This window comes from Pristiophorus japonicus, chromosome 14 (assembly GCF_044704955.1).
Source record: "Pristiophorus japonicus isolate sPriJap1 chromosome 14, sPriJap1.hap1, whole genome shotgun sequence".
Classification (NCBI taxonomy): Eukaryota; Metazoa; Chordata; class Chondrichthyes; family Pristiophoridae; genus Pristiophorus; species Pristiophorus japonicus.
Genome location: NC_091990.1, coordinates 22,822,323 through 22,839,148, shown reverse-complemented (window position 1 = coordinate 22,839,148; position 16,826 = coordinate 22,822,323).

Genomic DNA, 16,826 nt, shown 5'->3' with positions numbered 1-16,826 from the left:
CTGAGAGTGCAGACGGGGCCTCCTTTTAACATCTTATCCAAAAGGCAGCACCTCCGTCAGTGCAGCACTCCCTCAGCACTGCACTGGGAGCATCAGTCTAGATTTTGTGATTATGTCTCGGAGTTGGGACTTGAACCCACTAACCGTCTGAATCGGAGATCGAGAGTGCTACTCACTGAGCCATGGCTGACATCTCCATGATTGGGGCTAATTATTAAACCTAGGCTACACGAACTCAGTGGAGCAGACTGTAAAAGACATAGCTATTAGTTCATAAGCGATGCGATCTGATTATAGAAACTGTTGTCAAGACAATTATATTTAAAAAAAATAATTGCTAGCTCCTCTCTGAATTATAACTCCCAGTGCCTTTTCATGGAGGCTCATCTGTGATGCCTTCATGATCGAATAGCGTGTCAGCACTCACTCTCATGCTCATGCAGAATGGCCAGTGATGTAAGGGCAGCTAGTGAGTGTGGAACCGTTCCCCGGTGAGAGTCCCTGAAACCCAGACTGTTTCTTCCTCCATTCTCCAAACTAAATCAGAAAGACTTGTATTTATATAATGCCTTTCACGATGTCCCAAAGCACTTTACATTCAATGAAATACTTATTTGGGAAGTGTAATCACTGCGATAATGTATGAAACACAGCAGATGATTTGTGCACAGCAAGCTCCCACAAACAGCAAAGTGATAATGACAAGATAATCTGTTTTCGTGATATTGGTTGAAGGAAAATAAAAATATCAGCCTGGAGCGGGGAGATCTCCCTGTGCTCTTCCTCGAATTAGTGCCGTGGGATCTTTTATGCCCACCTGAGAGGATAAACGTAGCCTCGGTTTAACATCTCATCTGAAAGACGGCACCTCTGACAGTACAGCACTCCCTCAGCACTGCGAGTGTCAGCCTCAATTTTGTGCTCAAGTCTCTGGAGTGGGGAATTGAACCCACAACCTTCTGACTCAGAGGCGCGAGTGCTGCCCACTGAGCCACGGCTGACACCTAAGAAATGGCACAGCGGCGGTGACAAAATTCTCAGGCGAAATTGGGCCAGTTGCCCTCTGCTAGCTCGCTGTGACAGATGCTGTCACGCATGCGCTGTGACGTTCAAAACAGCGGCACAGCCTCACCAAGCCAAAGGGCTCCTGGATTTGTGGCTCTATCTTTATTTTTAAAAAGGAGGGCAACAGCTGCTATAGTAACAGTGGAGTTGTCGAACTGGCTTCCAAAACGTATGAGGGCATCCTAGTCAAAGCCTATTCCTTTAAAGGGAGTTGTCTGCGTATAGCAACAGTCTTTGAGAGTGCAAAGCCTCCCAACTTAAATCTGCATATAGCCAAGGGGAGGTTATGAGCAGAGCAGATGGCTCTTTAAGATATGCTTTTTAAAAGCCACAAAGCTCTCGCAAGCTTCCTGTGCCCCCCCCCACGCCAATAGAGTGTCAGTTAGTACATGACCAACGGCAGACGGAATTGCATTAGTTCCATTTATGATTCCCCTGATTACGCATCCTGTTTAAAAACTGCCTGAGCGAGCGGTTGGACAACCAAAATCAAGGAGCGTCAAAATAATCTGCTGTCTGTTTAATGGGGTTCCCCAGCAGCTCAAAGAATTCCTTTTAGCCTTCTCTCCCCATCTCTCACAAAGACTCTGAGTCTCGCCAGGGGTCCTGTTCCGCAGGTCCTGGCCTCTCTCCACGGAACTCACGGATCGTCCCTACGTCTGGTGTGAGCTTCAGCGAGATAGTTGCTGGTGGAATTTGTTATGTCTGCATGCCTACAATCTTATGACGTACTGTAACACTGAATGTATCTTCACTCTGTATACACCTTACCTGTATACCAGAGGGGTGCTGCTGCTGGAGACCTAAGGGTCACCTTCACACTGCAGGTAACCCATTATAAAAGGGAGCTCACCTCTTGGTGTCCCCACTTTAGGAGCTGCAATAAAGGACTACAGTCTTCACAGTTTAAGTTCCATACCCCTGCTCTTTGAGTCATTAACAGAGTGCCTACATATACAATAGAATTAATTGCAGCTGGACCCAGTTGTGCATTCGCCCGACACGCACCCATAGCTACTTCCAACAGGAGTCACTGAATAGTGATCAGGAGCTGACTTTACCCACTTCTTCCTCAACTGTACCAGGGGTTCATTAGGAGCCTCCCAATTGCTACCCAATGTAATGTATTCACCTGTGAATATGCTCACAGGTTTGTAGAGCTGTCGATTTAAAGGGGCTGCTCCTCAAATTCTGGCTGCACTTCAGTCCCACACTCCTGATCTTTGGGCACCCTGTGCGGAGGGGAGTGGGTAGGTCCGAGAGCCTCCTCGTAGGACTGCTCCTGGGCACGGCCAAGGGTGCCATCAGCCGGTCCAGGCAGCGGGCAGTCGAGGGGGTTGTTCAGCCCGACTGCCTGCCTCTCTTCCGCGCCTACATCCGGGCCAGGGTGTCCTTGGAGATGGAGCACGCGATGTCCACCGGTACGCTCGCGGCCTTCCGCGAGAGGTGGGCGCCGGAGGGACTGGAGTGCATCGTTACCCCCGGCAACCAAATTTTAATTTGATTTTATATGTTTTAAAGTTTAATTTGTTTTAATTGCCGGTTTTAGTGTCCCCCTCCCCTTTTATAGGGGGCACTTGTAAATTATGGTTTTACTGCCCAAAAAACCCCCACAAAAATCACCAAAAAAAAAACAACAAAAAAAAAAGTGCACGTGAAAAGTGTTTGGAGTGTCCCCCAGATCGGGGGGCACTTGATTTAATTTATTATGGTTTTCCCCAAAAGAGTTGTAGAGCTGTCGAGGCATGGCCAAGGGAGCCATCAGCCGGTCCAGGCAGCGGGCGGTCGAGGGGGTCATTCAGCCCGACTGCCTGCCTCTCTTCCGCGCGTACATCCGCGCCAGGGTGTCCCTGGAGATGGAGCACGCGGTGTCCACCGGTACGCTCGTGGCCTTCCGTGAGAGGTGGGCACCGGAGGGACTGGAGTGCATCATCACCCCCGGCAACCAAATTTTGATTTGAATTGAGTTGGTGCCCAAAATTTAATTTGTTTATTGTGTCGGTTTTAGTGCCCCCTCCCCCTTTTAGCCAGGAGGCACTTGTATAATTTGTGTGATGGTGTCCTCAAAAAAAAAACCAAGGGGGCACTTATTTGAAAGTTTCTGTTTTAGTGCCCTCCCCCCTTTAATCAGGGGGCATTTGAGTTAATGATTTATCTTTTACAGATTACAACAAAATAGTTTTAGAGCTGTCGAAACTGGTCCAGGCAGCGGGCGGTCGAGGGGGCTGTTTAGCCCGACTGCCTGCCTCTCTTCCGCGGTTACGTTCGAGCCAGGGTGTCCCTGGAGATGGAGCACATGGTGTCCACCGGTACGCTCACAGCCTTCCGCGAGAGGTTGGCACCGGAGGGACTGGAGTGCATCATCACCCCCGGCAACCAAATTTTTATTTGATCCTTTAACGTTAAAAGTTTAATTTGTTTAATTTGTCGGTTTTAGTGCCCCTTTAATCAGGGGGACTCTTGAATTATAGTTTCACACAAAATAGTGTAGAGTTGTTGAGTTGGGAGTGGCTTAGCCAGTCACGTGATGTTCACAAGGCTCAATAAAACCTCAGCCAGTGGGTTCAGGGCATCCACGATGAGGCATGTGATTGTGAGCCTGGTGGATGAACTGGTAATGTGTAGTGTGATTGTTAAACCTTTGCTAATAAACCAACTAGTTCTTAATAGCAATGTGTTGCTATGAATTCTTAAGCAAAGAATCCATGAAACAAATACATCACACCCTCCACTTCCCAATTCAAGACTAGCACTGCTGGCAATCAGGAACTCTGAGCGTGGGGTACAGCGAGTGGTGGAGGGGGTGGGAGACACAAACACTGTTCCCTGTCACCCTACAGTTCAGCGTCTCCACACCATGACACCTTCCCATACCCCACAAGTCCAGCAGGGCCTCCCAAATAGCAATTGTCTCATTCAATAAAATCATGGAGCCGTGTACTGGTGATTTCCTGATAAGCCACCCGTTGAATATGGTGCAGTCTCCGAAAGTTTCACCCGTAACGCCAGCCAGTCGGCTGGGCTTCAAAAATAAAAGCATTGTCAAATATTAATCACTTTTAATTTAAAAAAAATCCCTACAAGGTGTAAGCCTTGGTTCAGTGGTTGCATTTTCACCTCTGAGTCAGAAGGTTGTGGGTTCAAGTCCTGCTCCAGAGACTTGAGCACATAATCTAGGCTGACACTTCAGTGCAGTGCTGAGGGAGTGCTGCTCTGTTGGAGGTGCTGTCTTTTGGATGAGACATTAAAGCCCTCTCAGGTGGATGTAAAATATCCGATGGCACTATTTTGAAGAACAGGAGAGTTCCCCCCAGTGTCTCAACCTCAACCAACATCGAAAACGCATTGTGTGGTCATTTATCTCATTGCTGGTATTGGGAGCTTGCTGTTCGAAAATTGGCTGCTGTGTTTCCGACTTTACAACAATGACTAAACTTCAAAAGTGCTTCATGTGTAAAGCTTTTTGGGATATCCTGAGGTCATGCAAGGCGCTATAGAAATGCAAGTCTTTCTTTTACAGTTACAAGATGTACTTCTTCATTACACATCAGTGGCAATTCACAATAGGAGAAGGATATCTGTGAGAAAAAGATTCGTATAGCACCTTGTTACTTCTCTCTGAAATGTCTCAAAGCAATTCAAACACAATTAATTACGTTAAAGTGCAAGCATTTTTGTTTTGTACTCCAACGTGCCCGCCATTTTGCTCATAACAAGGTCCCACAAACAGGAATGAGATGAGTCAGTTCATTGAGAGAGAAATCTTATTCAGGACACCAGGGGAACTATTCAATCATTATTGAATAATGTCAGGGATCCTGCACATCAGACAGGCACACTGGAGCTCAGATTAGTATCTGATCTGAAGGATAGCACCTCTGACAATGTAGCAGTCCTTCGGTGCTGCACTGGAATGTCAGATTAATTCATGTGCTCATTCCATGATACAGGGCTTAAACTCACAATCTTCTGACCGAGAGATGAGTGTGCAATCAACTGAGCCAAGCCAGCACAAGCTATTGGATTGTGCAGTGTATCTTTGTGCAATAAGGCGGAGATTATCATTGAGGGTACAACATGCCACTGATGTGTAATGGCTACCATGGGTGAATGTGCCCTCTGGCATGGTATTGTGCCATATTGACCAGGAAGGTCCTCGCTTCAATTTCCCATTGGCGCTAAGTTAGTCAACCTCTATAAGAGACTTTGTGGCTGCTCCTCAATTGCCTCAGTACCCCTGGAGTGGCAAGGGGATGACCAGCTCGGATACTTGCTCCTGATTGATAGCCCGTGACCTCTGCAGGAAAGTGCATGGATATGGATGTGTGAGGGGGACAGGATTGACTATGATGCCCCTCCATGGTTCAAGAGCATGTTGATATTCAACATCGAGTTGCACACATGATGATGGCCAAACGAGCGAGGTATTAAGAGTTATCATCCCTGTGCTCGCTGACCTACATTGGCTGCCGGTCCGGCAATCCCTCGATTTTAAAATTCTCATCCTTGTTTTCAAATCGTTCAATGGCCTCTCCCTCCTCCCTATCTCTGTAACCTCCTCCAGCCCCACAACCCTCCGAGATATCGGCGCTCCTCTAATTTTAATTTTAACCATTGGCAGTCGTGCCTTCAGCTGTCCAAGTCCCAAGCTCTGGAATTCCCTCTCTAAACCTCTCCGCCTCTCTACCTCTTTCTCCCCCTTTCTTTCTGCTCTCGCTGCTTAAAACCTACCTATTTGATCAAAGCTTTTGGTCACCTGTCCTAATATCTCCTTATGTGGCTTGTGCCAAATTTTATTTGATAACACTATGATAAAAGCGCTATATAAATGCAAGTTGTTGTTGTCAGAGGCTGCAAAACCACATCTTCAGTACAAGTCAGCACTTTTAAGGAGCTCACGAGGGAGAAAATAAGAGGGAAAATTGGAGCAGGAAAGAAATAAGATAGCATGGCTGCCCATGTTTAGTCGAACCTGTACCTTGGGACTGCCCTAAAAAAAACAGCCCGAAATAAATGGATCCAACTTCACTGGACTGAATACAGAAAAATATCATTGTTATTATAAGTGCCTGGGTTGTGACGAGGTAAGGCAGTGATATGGCACATTTGGTGTCTTCTTTCAACCTGCTCTCTCTTCGCCAAACTCTTCTTCGAACTGGGGCCTTTGGCTGTTTTAAATAGCGCTAACACAAATAGAGACAGTACAAAACAACAGGTGCTCCGATAGCAACCAGAGGCAAACAGTGAAACAACAGGCTCCAACACAGAGCTAGGTCATCATCACTTCATGCAACTCCCTCAGGGCTTGCGCTAAAGGGGCTTGTTTGCAGTGATTTCTACCCTAGTTTGCGCTGGCAAGTACAGCAACTTGTATTTATATAGCACCTTTAAAGTAGTAAAACATCCCAAGGTTCTTAACGGGAGCGTTATCAGACAAAATTTGACACTGAGCTGCATAAGGAATATTAGGACAGGTGCTTGGTCAAAGCGGTAGGTTTTAAGGAGCTACTTAAAGGAGGAGGAGGGAGATAGAGAGTCAGAGAGGTTTAGGGAGGGAATTCCAGAGCTTAGGGCTGAGGCAGCTGAAGGCACGGCCACCAATGATGGAACAATGAAAATTGAGCATGCACAAGAGGCTAGAATTGGAAGAGCGCAGAGATCTTGGAGGGTTGTAGGGCTGGAGGTGGTTAAGACATAGGGAGGGGCAAGGCCATGAGGGATTTGAAAAAAAAATGAAGACATGGGAAAGGAGCCTCCCTTTTCTACTAGCTGTAAGGGCATTGGGCAATTTCAATCCAATACCTAATTTGCATGGGCCAACAGCACAAAATTGCCTCCAGTTTGATAATAATTGGCACTGAACTGGCGATCTCAGTTCGAGAGGCCACAGGATGATTGCTGTAGGAAATGAGAATGCTACACTTGTAGAGTCAAGAGTGCTCTTCTGAGTTTGGGTTATGGTAAATCATTGGGCAATGTAGAGAGAGCTGTACACTGCATCTGTAACTGCTTTATCTGACCAGGAAATGCTTGATGCTGACAACGGATACAAAAAATAGAAAAGTGTTCAATTCCTTGTCACTGATATCCCTCTCATCTTGGTTAAAAAAAATGGCTTATATTTATATAGTACTTGGACTGTGGGTGGGGGGGGGGGTGGTAAGGAACTTGGGCTGGGGAGGTAAGGAACTTGAACTTGGGCTGAAGGTGTCAGGAACTTGGGATGGGGTATCAGGAACTTTGGCTGGGGGGGGGTGCAGGTAAGGAACTTTGGCTGGGGGGGTGTAAGGAACTTGGGCTGGAGGGAGGATGAACTTGGGCTGAGGGTGTCAGGAACTTCTGTTGGGGGTTAAGGAACTTGGGCTGGGGGAGCTAAGGAACTTTGGCTGGGGGGGCATAAACTTGGGCTGAGGGTGTCAGGAACTTGTGCTGGGATGGGAGAAGCGCTATTCTGTTTGGGGTCTGAAGTCATAGTGGCTCGAATTACACTTTGCAGTCACTCAGAACTTGGGCTGGGCAGTTCCAATTACACATTCCAGAGAAACTTCTGGGTGTGTCTTATCCTCCAAGGGGACCAATCAGCAATCAGGTCATGTGATTATGGAGGGCCAATCAAAGCATTTTGTAGTGCAAATAGCTGCGTCCTTAAAAAAATCATGTTTCTAAAACATTTTCTTTGCACACTTGTGTCTATTAGTTGAAAAAAATATCGGACATGGGAAAGAATGTTGTTTGACTGACAGTCAAGAATCATCCAATCGGTTAATGAAGAGCCTCTTTGCTTTCCGATTGGTCGTGGGAAGGCAGGGCACTGTGTGGATGGACATGTTGGGCGACCAATGTCGGGAGTGTGGGGGCAGGCGGTCATGTGATGAAACCTCCAGGAATATGCCCAACCAGAGTTGGCAACCCTAGTGTATATACAAATCTCTGCCTTAAAATATCACTTCAATGAATTGTAGTGGGCCTCTGACCTCTTGTGTAAATTAACAGGATTATTTACTGTACATGAATTAGTTGCAGAAGGATCTGAAGACCGGGTAAATCCAGTGTGACAATGAGCTCACAGCTTGTTCCCCGAGATTATCCGAAGCCAGCTAGAGCTTGCTACAGTTTGAAATAGCATAGACATGGCAGGCTACTGGGTGTCCCTGGGGTGAAGGCTGCCTTTCCGTGCTAGTCATCCAAGAGCTGTAAACATCACAAGGCTGAGTTTCCCCTACAGAACTGAGTGGGGGGGAGGGGTAGAGAATCTAGAAGGTAAGGAGACATTGCAATCAGCATCCCCCAGGACTCTGTGACTGACTGAGTGAGCACTAACTACCCCTGACTGAATCTTGTTTATCCATCAGGCTGTGGAGCTTCAAAGATATAAACAAGGATCCAATAGCAATAGCAAGCACCTGAGTTATGGTTGCCAAAGAAAGAAAGAAAGACTTGCATTTATATATCGCCTTTCACGACCACCGGACATCCCAAAGCACTTTACAGCTTTTTGAAGTGTGGTCACTGTTGTAATGTAGGTCATCCCTCCAGGATTCCCCTGGAGTCTCCAGGAATCCCCTGGAGTCTCCAGGAATTGAAGATTAATCCCCAAACCACTGCTGCGAGCAAAACCCGGGGGTAAAATCATTGGGGCATTAAACAAAATTGAGTTTCTTTCATTTACTTTGAGCACTTCCATTTATTAGTTATAAAAATATTGGAAATGAGGAAAGAAAGGCTGTTTGAGTGACAGTCAAGAAGCTTCCAATTGGATAACAATTTCTCCACTTTCCAATTGGCAGTGGGAAGGCAGTTCACCCGGTAGATGAACCAATGGCGGGAGTGTGGGGGCGGGCAGTTCTAGGTGGGAGGTTGTGTGATGAAACCTTCAGTAATACACCCAACCAGAGTTGGCAACCCTAACTGGAGGCAGTTTGTGGGAGAGGGTTGGAACTAGATCAAGCTTTGATAAGCAGGTGGTAGTGGTGGAGATGGGCAGAAATGTCGCCATCCCTTTTATAAAACAAACCAGCATGAAATTGAGTCAGCTGCCAATGCGAGCAGGCTGTAGTCTTCAGCGAATCCCAGCACACTTCCTTTCAGCTATGCGAGAGAAAGAAAGAAAGGCTTGCATTTATATAGCGCCTTTCACAACCACCGGCTGTCTCAAAGCCCTTTCCAGCCAAGAAGTACTTTTGAAGTGTAGCCACTGTTGTAATGTAGGAAACGCGGCAGCCAACTTGCGCACAGCAAGCTCCCACAAACAGCAATGTGATAATGACCAGATAATCAGTTTTTTTGTTATGTTGCTTGAGGTATAAATATTGGCCAGGACACCAGGGAGAACTCCCCTGCTCGTCTTCGAAATAGTGCCATGGGATTTTTTACGTCTCATCCGAAAGATGAGAGAACTGCATGTTGTCAGCTGACACCATTAGCATGTGCTTTGTCGGAATATTAGGTGCAGAGAGTGTTGAGAATGTGAAACTCACTATCACATGGAGTGATTGAGGCGAATAGCATAGTTGCTTTTAAAGGTAGATAAGCACACCAGGGAGAAAGGAATAGAAGGTTATGTTGATGGGGTTAGATAAAGTAAAGAAGGTCAAAGCTCATATGGAGCATAAACATGGACCTGTTGGGCCGAATGGACCTGTTTCTGTGTGGTGAAATTTATTTGTAGACACAGCTCCCTGTAGGTAGCTTGATTCTAATTCAGTTCCCTTGGACTGTTGGATTTAATAACTTGACTCAACTTGAACTCTTGATACTCCTGACAGGGTCATCAACTGTATAAGCAAGGATATTTTTGAAACCCAACAAAACTCATGGGATGGGGGCGGGGGGAATCAAAGTAATATTAATGGGCAAATGACTTTCTGACAACATGTTCATCAAACTGTGTTTAGTTTGGAGAGGGAGAAGACTTATGTGCTATCCTCATCCAAGAGAGCTGACATAAAATGATGAGTGACATACTTTCTCGTGATTGACATTATTGCGTTATCTATTTATAAATAAACATAGCCGTGAAGACTGTGCCCATTTAAAGCTGATTCTTCATAACACTGATATTTGTATTGTTGTGAGCTTGGCTCATTGCTGACGTTCTTGCTGCCAGGTAGGAATATAGAAGAGTAAAGGGTTAAATTATGAGAGCCGATTGCATAAACGAGGCTTATATTCCCTGGAGTGTCGAGGGAATAAAAGGTTTATCTAATAGGTGTTTAAGATGATTATAGGGTAGATATGGAAAAACTATTTCCTCTGGTGGGGGGAGTCCAGATCACAGGAGCTTAAAATTAGAGCCAGCTCATTCAGGGTTGATGTCAGGAAGTAATTCTAAACATAAAGGGCAGTGGAATCGAGAACTCTCCCCCCCAAAACGCTGTTGAAGCTGGCGGTAAATTGAAAATTTCAAAACTGAGATTGATAGATTTTTGTTCGGCAAGGGTCTTAAGGGTTACGGACCAAGGTGGGGTAGATGGAGTTAAGATTTCACATCAGCCATGATCTCATTGAACAGCGGAACAGGCTCGAGGGGCTGAATGACCAATTCTTGTCCCCATGAGAAGATTGTGGGTTTAAGCCCCACTCAGTCTGTAGCACAGCAGGCTGATAGTCCAGTGCTGCACTGTTGGAGGTGCTATCCTTCGCATTCCAGATCATAACAGCTTGCTGTACGGAAACAAATTCTCCTCATTTCCCCTCTGGTTCTTTTTTCAATGACCTTAAATCTGTGTCCTCTCATTACCAACTCTCCTGCCACTGGAAACAGTTTCTCCTTATTTACTCAATCAAAACTCTTCATAATTTTGAACACTTGCATTAAATCTCCCCTGAACCTTCTCTGCTCTAAGGTGTAATGATCTTCTGAATATCCAATCAGGTTCATTAGTATTTAGACTGGGTGTAAAGAGGAAAATATTGTTTGCAAATATGCTCCAGCGTCAGTGCTAAGATGGTGAATGACTCCCTGCCTGCACTAACCAAGGCAGAACGATTTCAAGTGTTATTATTTTACAGTCTGCCTCTGACCTCGGCTACACATCTTAAATTAGCTGAGGTTCCCATAACTGCAGCAAGTAAACTGCCTCACAAAGTCACAAACAGCTGATGTAATTGGACATGTTGAACATGTACTGTAAATAACATGGTCCGCCCCTACACACACCTTCCTAACCCACTCACACACACCTACACACGCTCACATCAATATACACACTCCCACATATGATCACACCAATATACACAGTCCCACACCAATATACACACTCCCACACACACCTACACATGCTCACACCAATATACACACTCCCACACACGATCACACCAATATACACACTCTCACACCAATATACACACTCCCACACACACCTACACACGCTCACACCAACATACACACCCCCACACACAACTACACACACACACCAATATACACAGCCCCACACACACCACAGGTACATACTCGCACACACACCACAGATACATACTCGCACACACACTACAGGTACATACTCCCACACATACCACAGGTACATACTCCCACACACACCACAGGTACATACTCCCACACACACACCATAGGTACACACTTGCACACCCACACATCACCCCTCCACACGTGAACACACACACAAATGCACACACGTACTCCATACAATCTTACCCCAGACACCTACACACACTTAGCACTCAACCACCTCACACACCGCACTACCCATACACACAGATTCTCCCACACAAACACACACACACACATACACACCACTACACACTAGGTCACTCCTCTACACAGACAGACACAAACACCCTCACACATACTAACCGTCACACATCATTACTCCCCATCCCCATACGCACACAGCCAACCCACATATGTAAATTAACTCGGGCGCACCCTCTCTCACTCATCCACCCTCAGAGACACAGATATACAAACCCACATCACACACATACCCTTCTCTCACGCAACCCCCAACAAACACCCCCACTGCCTGCCCCACACAAACACACTCCTCTCGCTGGTAATGCCTGTTACCTGTTACTGTGCATTCTTAGCTTCTGACAAACTTGCGAATGGGTATATTTTCTCCCCTCATCCCCTGGAGGTCCTGACTTGCTGGAACACAGTTCCAGGGCACCAGCCACTCTCTGGGCATCCGATCTATTTGGGGAATTCTTTATCTACCCAGACAGTGAGAAATGGCAGACCATTCCACAATGAGGGACATCACAGCCCAGCCCAATGCTGTCTGTAAGCGCATTCCAACAAGGGTTGCTGGCTGTCACCAGGAACATTGGCTGAATTTTCCTTTTGTTAACTCAGGGACACTGAGAATATCGAGAGACTTCACCACATGTATTGTATATCAGACAATGCGTTTTACTCATGGAACTTTTTCTATTTTATTTCCATTTACATTTTTTGCAGTCATTTATGTCAATAGAACAGCACGGGTTAAATACACAGTAAAGCTCTCTCTATACTGTCCCATCCAGCACTCCTAGAGCGTGTACAGCAGGGATTAGATGCAGAGTAAAGCTCCTTCTACACTGTCCCAACAAACACTCCCAGAGCAGACACAGCAGGGGTTAGATACAGAGTAAAGCTCCCTCTACACTGTTCCATCAAACACCCTATGGCAGGTACAGCACGGGATTAGATACAGAATAAAACTTGCAGATGCATTAGTTATAATTTTCAAAAGCTCTTTAGATTCAGGAATTGTGCCTTTGGAATTGAAAATTACAAATGTGACTTAAGGGAGGGCAGTGCAGTTTTGGAGGTGCCGTCCTTTGGATGAGACGTTAAACCGAGGTCCCGTCTGCTCTCTCAGGTGGATGTAAAACATTCCATGGCACTATTTCGAAGAAGAGCAAGGGAGATATCCCCGGTGTCCTGGCCAATATTTATCCTTCAATCAATATAACAAAAACAGATTATCTGGTCATTATCACATTGCTGTTTGTGGGAGCTGGCTGAGCACAAATTGGCTGCCACATTTCCCACATTACAACAGTGACTACACTCCAAAAGTACTTCATTGGCTGTAAAACGTTTTGAGACGTCTGGTGGACGCTATACAAATGCAAGTCTTTCATTCTTTTTTGGCAGGGTCCTGGTCTCTGACAATTATCCAGTGACCCCCTACTGAAAAGTGCAACTTGTGGATTTGTTTGAGAGCAGGATTGGGATCAGCTGTGATGTCTGCCTTCCCCCACTCCAAGGTTGAATAGCTTGCAAACACGGCCTCTCTAAGTTTGCCTATGATGAAATGCCACGAGGGGCGAGATGCCAGACGAGGGCTGGCAACCCATGAGATGGGTATCTCGGCAATTGTCGGAGCCTTCAGGACAGGAGAGGAGGAAAAACCAAAAGAAAAATAATCACACGGTGCTCAGAAAATCAATGGTCCCGCAAGGCAAGGGGTCAAAGGATGGTAATCTGCCAATGCCCGCCGCCTCCTCCCCCCAACCACAATCCACTTTGCCCAAGGTCCTGATTGACCAGACTGAGGTGCCTCTTGTAAAGTTGCTGTAAAATTAACCGTTGGCTCCTGGACTCTGAATCAAGCTGAGTACCCTTAGGAATGTCTAATAATAACCATCGCCATGTTATCTCTTCTCTTTAACCAGCTGACATTGCACTCGATGAGCAATGCACCCTCGCTCAGTGATTCACAGTAGGTCACAAAACAGGTTTAAGTGCTGTTTCCCGGGCACTGTAAGTGAGGTAACGGGATTAAAATTAGATTACTGCCAATCAAACATAATGGGATAGAATTCACGGGCATTTTGTTCAACCCATGAATACCTTTTTCACTTTTTGGGGCTGGGTTTTTGGGCTTGTGATGAAGGACGTTAATGCTGGGAAAGGGAATATTTTCCCATTTCCTTTGCATTCTGAGAGTTGTGGAAATCTGGAACTCACTCCCCCAAAAAGCTGTGGATGGTGGGGGGACAATTGGAGCTTTCAACAGTGTCAAGGGATATGGAGCAAATGAGGTGCAGATCAGCCATGATTGAGTTGAATGCTGGAGTAGGTTCGAGGGGCTGAATGGCATCCTCCTGTTCCTAATGTTCCGATGTTCTGATGCACAGGTAAATTGTACGGGCTCAAACATCTGCTGGTCAGTTGATCCCGGTTTAAGGGCCAGAATCCCCCTGCCCAGAACCTCATGTCAGACAAAGAGTAACCGGAGAGGAAGAGGTCGCAGTCTGGGATCTACCAAGTGGTTAGTATGCTGGGCAGGAGGAGGAGTACTGTTATGTATGTAAACTTTACCAATGTGTAAGACTTGCCACCAGGGGGCGCACCTGTGGGAGCCCCAAGGGACACCTGCACACCCTGGGCAAGCAGGTATAAAAGGCAGTCTACCATGCTGCTTCCTCACTCTGGAATTACATTAAAGAGACCAAGGTCACAACAGTTTGAGCTTACAATATACAGTCTTGTGGAGTTATTCTGAACATAACAAGTACCTGCCATGTAATCCCACCTGGGGATCCAGGCCTGGACCCCTGAAGTAACTTTGACAGCAGATCGAACCCCTCCTGGGACTTTGAGACTTTCACTCTGTGCCGGTGTTCCGAGGTTGCCGTGGGTGTCTGGTCTCCACCACTTCTCCCTTTCCTCGCCGACCCATCCAGACGATCGAAACTAATCCAGGAGATCACTCGGGCCGTATTCGATTCCCTGAAGTACTTACCATCATATTTGCGCCAGCTAACAAGAGGTTATCCAGTTTAATCCCAATTACCAGCTCTAGGTCCGTAACCCTGCAGGATTCGACACTTCAAGTGCCCATCCAATCACCTTTTAAATGTGCTGAGGATTTCTGCCTCTACCACCCTTCCAGGCAATGAGTTCCAGACCCCCACAACCCTCTGCATGAAGAAGTTTCCCCAAAGTCCCCTCTATATGAGGAGAGACTGGATCAACTGGGCCTTTATACACTGGAGTTTAGAAGGATGAGAGGGGATCTCATAGAAACGCATAAGATTCTGACGGGACGGGACAGGGTAGATGCAGGAAGAATGTTCCCGATGTTGGGGAAGTCCAGAACCAGGGGACACAGTCTTAGGATAAGGGGTAGGCCATTTAGGACTGAGATGAGGAGAAACTTCTTCACTCAGAGAGTTGTTAACCTGTGGAATTCCCTGCCACAGAGAGTTGTTGATGCCAGTTCATTGGATATATTCAAGAGGGAGTTAGATGTGACCCTTATGGCTAAAGGGATCAAGGGGTATGGAGAGAAAGCGGAAAAGGGGTACTGAGGTGAATGATCAGCCATGATCATGTTGAATGATGGTGCAGGCTCGAAGGGCCGAATGGCCTACTCCTGCACCTATTTTCTTTGTTTCTATGTTTCTAAACCTTCCACCAAACACCTTAAAACTATGCCCCCTCGTAATTGACCACTCGACTAAGGAAATACACCCTTGCTATCCACTATATCCATAGAAACATAGAAACATAGAAACATAGAAACATAGAAAATAGGTGCAGGAGCAGGCCATTCAGCCCTTCTAGCCTGCACCGCCATTCAATGAGTTCATGGCTGAACATGAAACTTCAGTACCCACTTCCTGCTTTCACGCCATACCCCTTGATCCCCCGAGTAGTAAGCACTTCATCTAACTCCCTTTTGAATATATTTAGTGAATTGGCCTCAACTACTTCCTGTGGTAGAGAATTCCACAGGTTCACCACTCTCTGGGTGAAGAAGTTTCTCCTTATCTCGGTCCTAAATGGCTTACCCCTTATCCTTAGACTGTGACCCCTGGTTCTGGACTTCCCCAACATTGGGAACATTCTTCCTGCATCCAACCTGTCCAAACCCGTCAGAATTTTAAACGTTTCTATGAGGTCCCCTCTCACTCTTCTGAACTCCAGTGAATACAAGCCCAGTTGATCCAGTCTTTCTTGATAGGTCAGTCCCACCATCCCGGGAATCAGTCTGGTGAATCTTCGCTGCACTCCCTCAATAGCAAGAATGTCCTTCCTCAAGTTAGGAGACCAAAACTGTACACAATACTCCAGGTGTGGCCTCACCAAGGCCCTGTACAACTGTAGCAACACCTCACTGCCCCTGTACTCAAATCCCCTCGCTATGAAGGCCAACATGCCATTTGCTTTCTTAACCGCCTGCTGTACCTGCATGCCAACCTTCAATGACTGATGTACCATGACACCCAGGTCTCGTTGCACCTTCCCTTTTCCTAATCTGTCACCATTCAGATAATAGTCTGTCTCTCTGTTTTTACCACCAAAGTGGATAACCTCACATTTATCCACATTATACTTCATCTGCCACGCATTTGCCCACTCACCTAACCTATCCAAGTCACTCTGTAGCCTCATAGCATCCTCCTCGCAGCTCACACTGCCACCCAACTTAGTGTCATCCGCAAATTTGGAGATACTACATTTAATCCCCTCTTCTAAATCATTAATGTACAATGTAAACAGCTGGGGCCCCAGCACAGAACCCTGCGGTACCCCACTAGTCACTGCCTGCCATTCCGAAAAGTACCCATTTACTCCTACTCTTTGCTTCCTGTCTGACAACCAGTTCTCAATCCACGTCAGCACACTACCCCCAATCCCATGTGCTTTAACTTTGCACATTAATCTCCTGTGTGGGACCTTGTCGAAAGCCTTCTGAAAGTCCAAATATACCACATCAACTGGTACTCCTTTGTCCACTTTATTGGAAACATCCTCAAAAAATTCCAGAAGATTTGTCAAGCATGATCTCCCTTTCACAAAT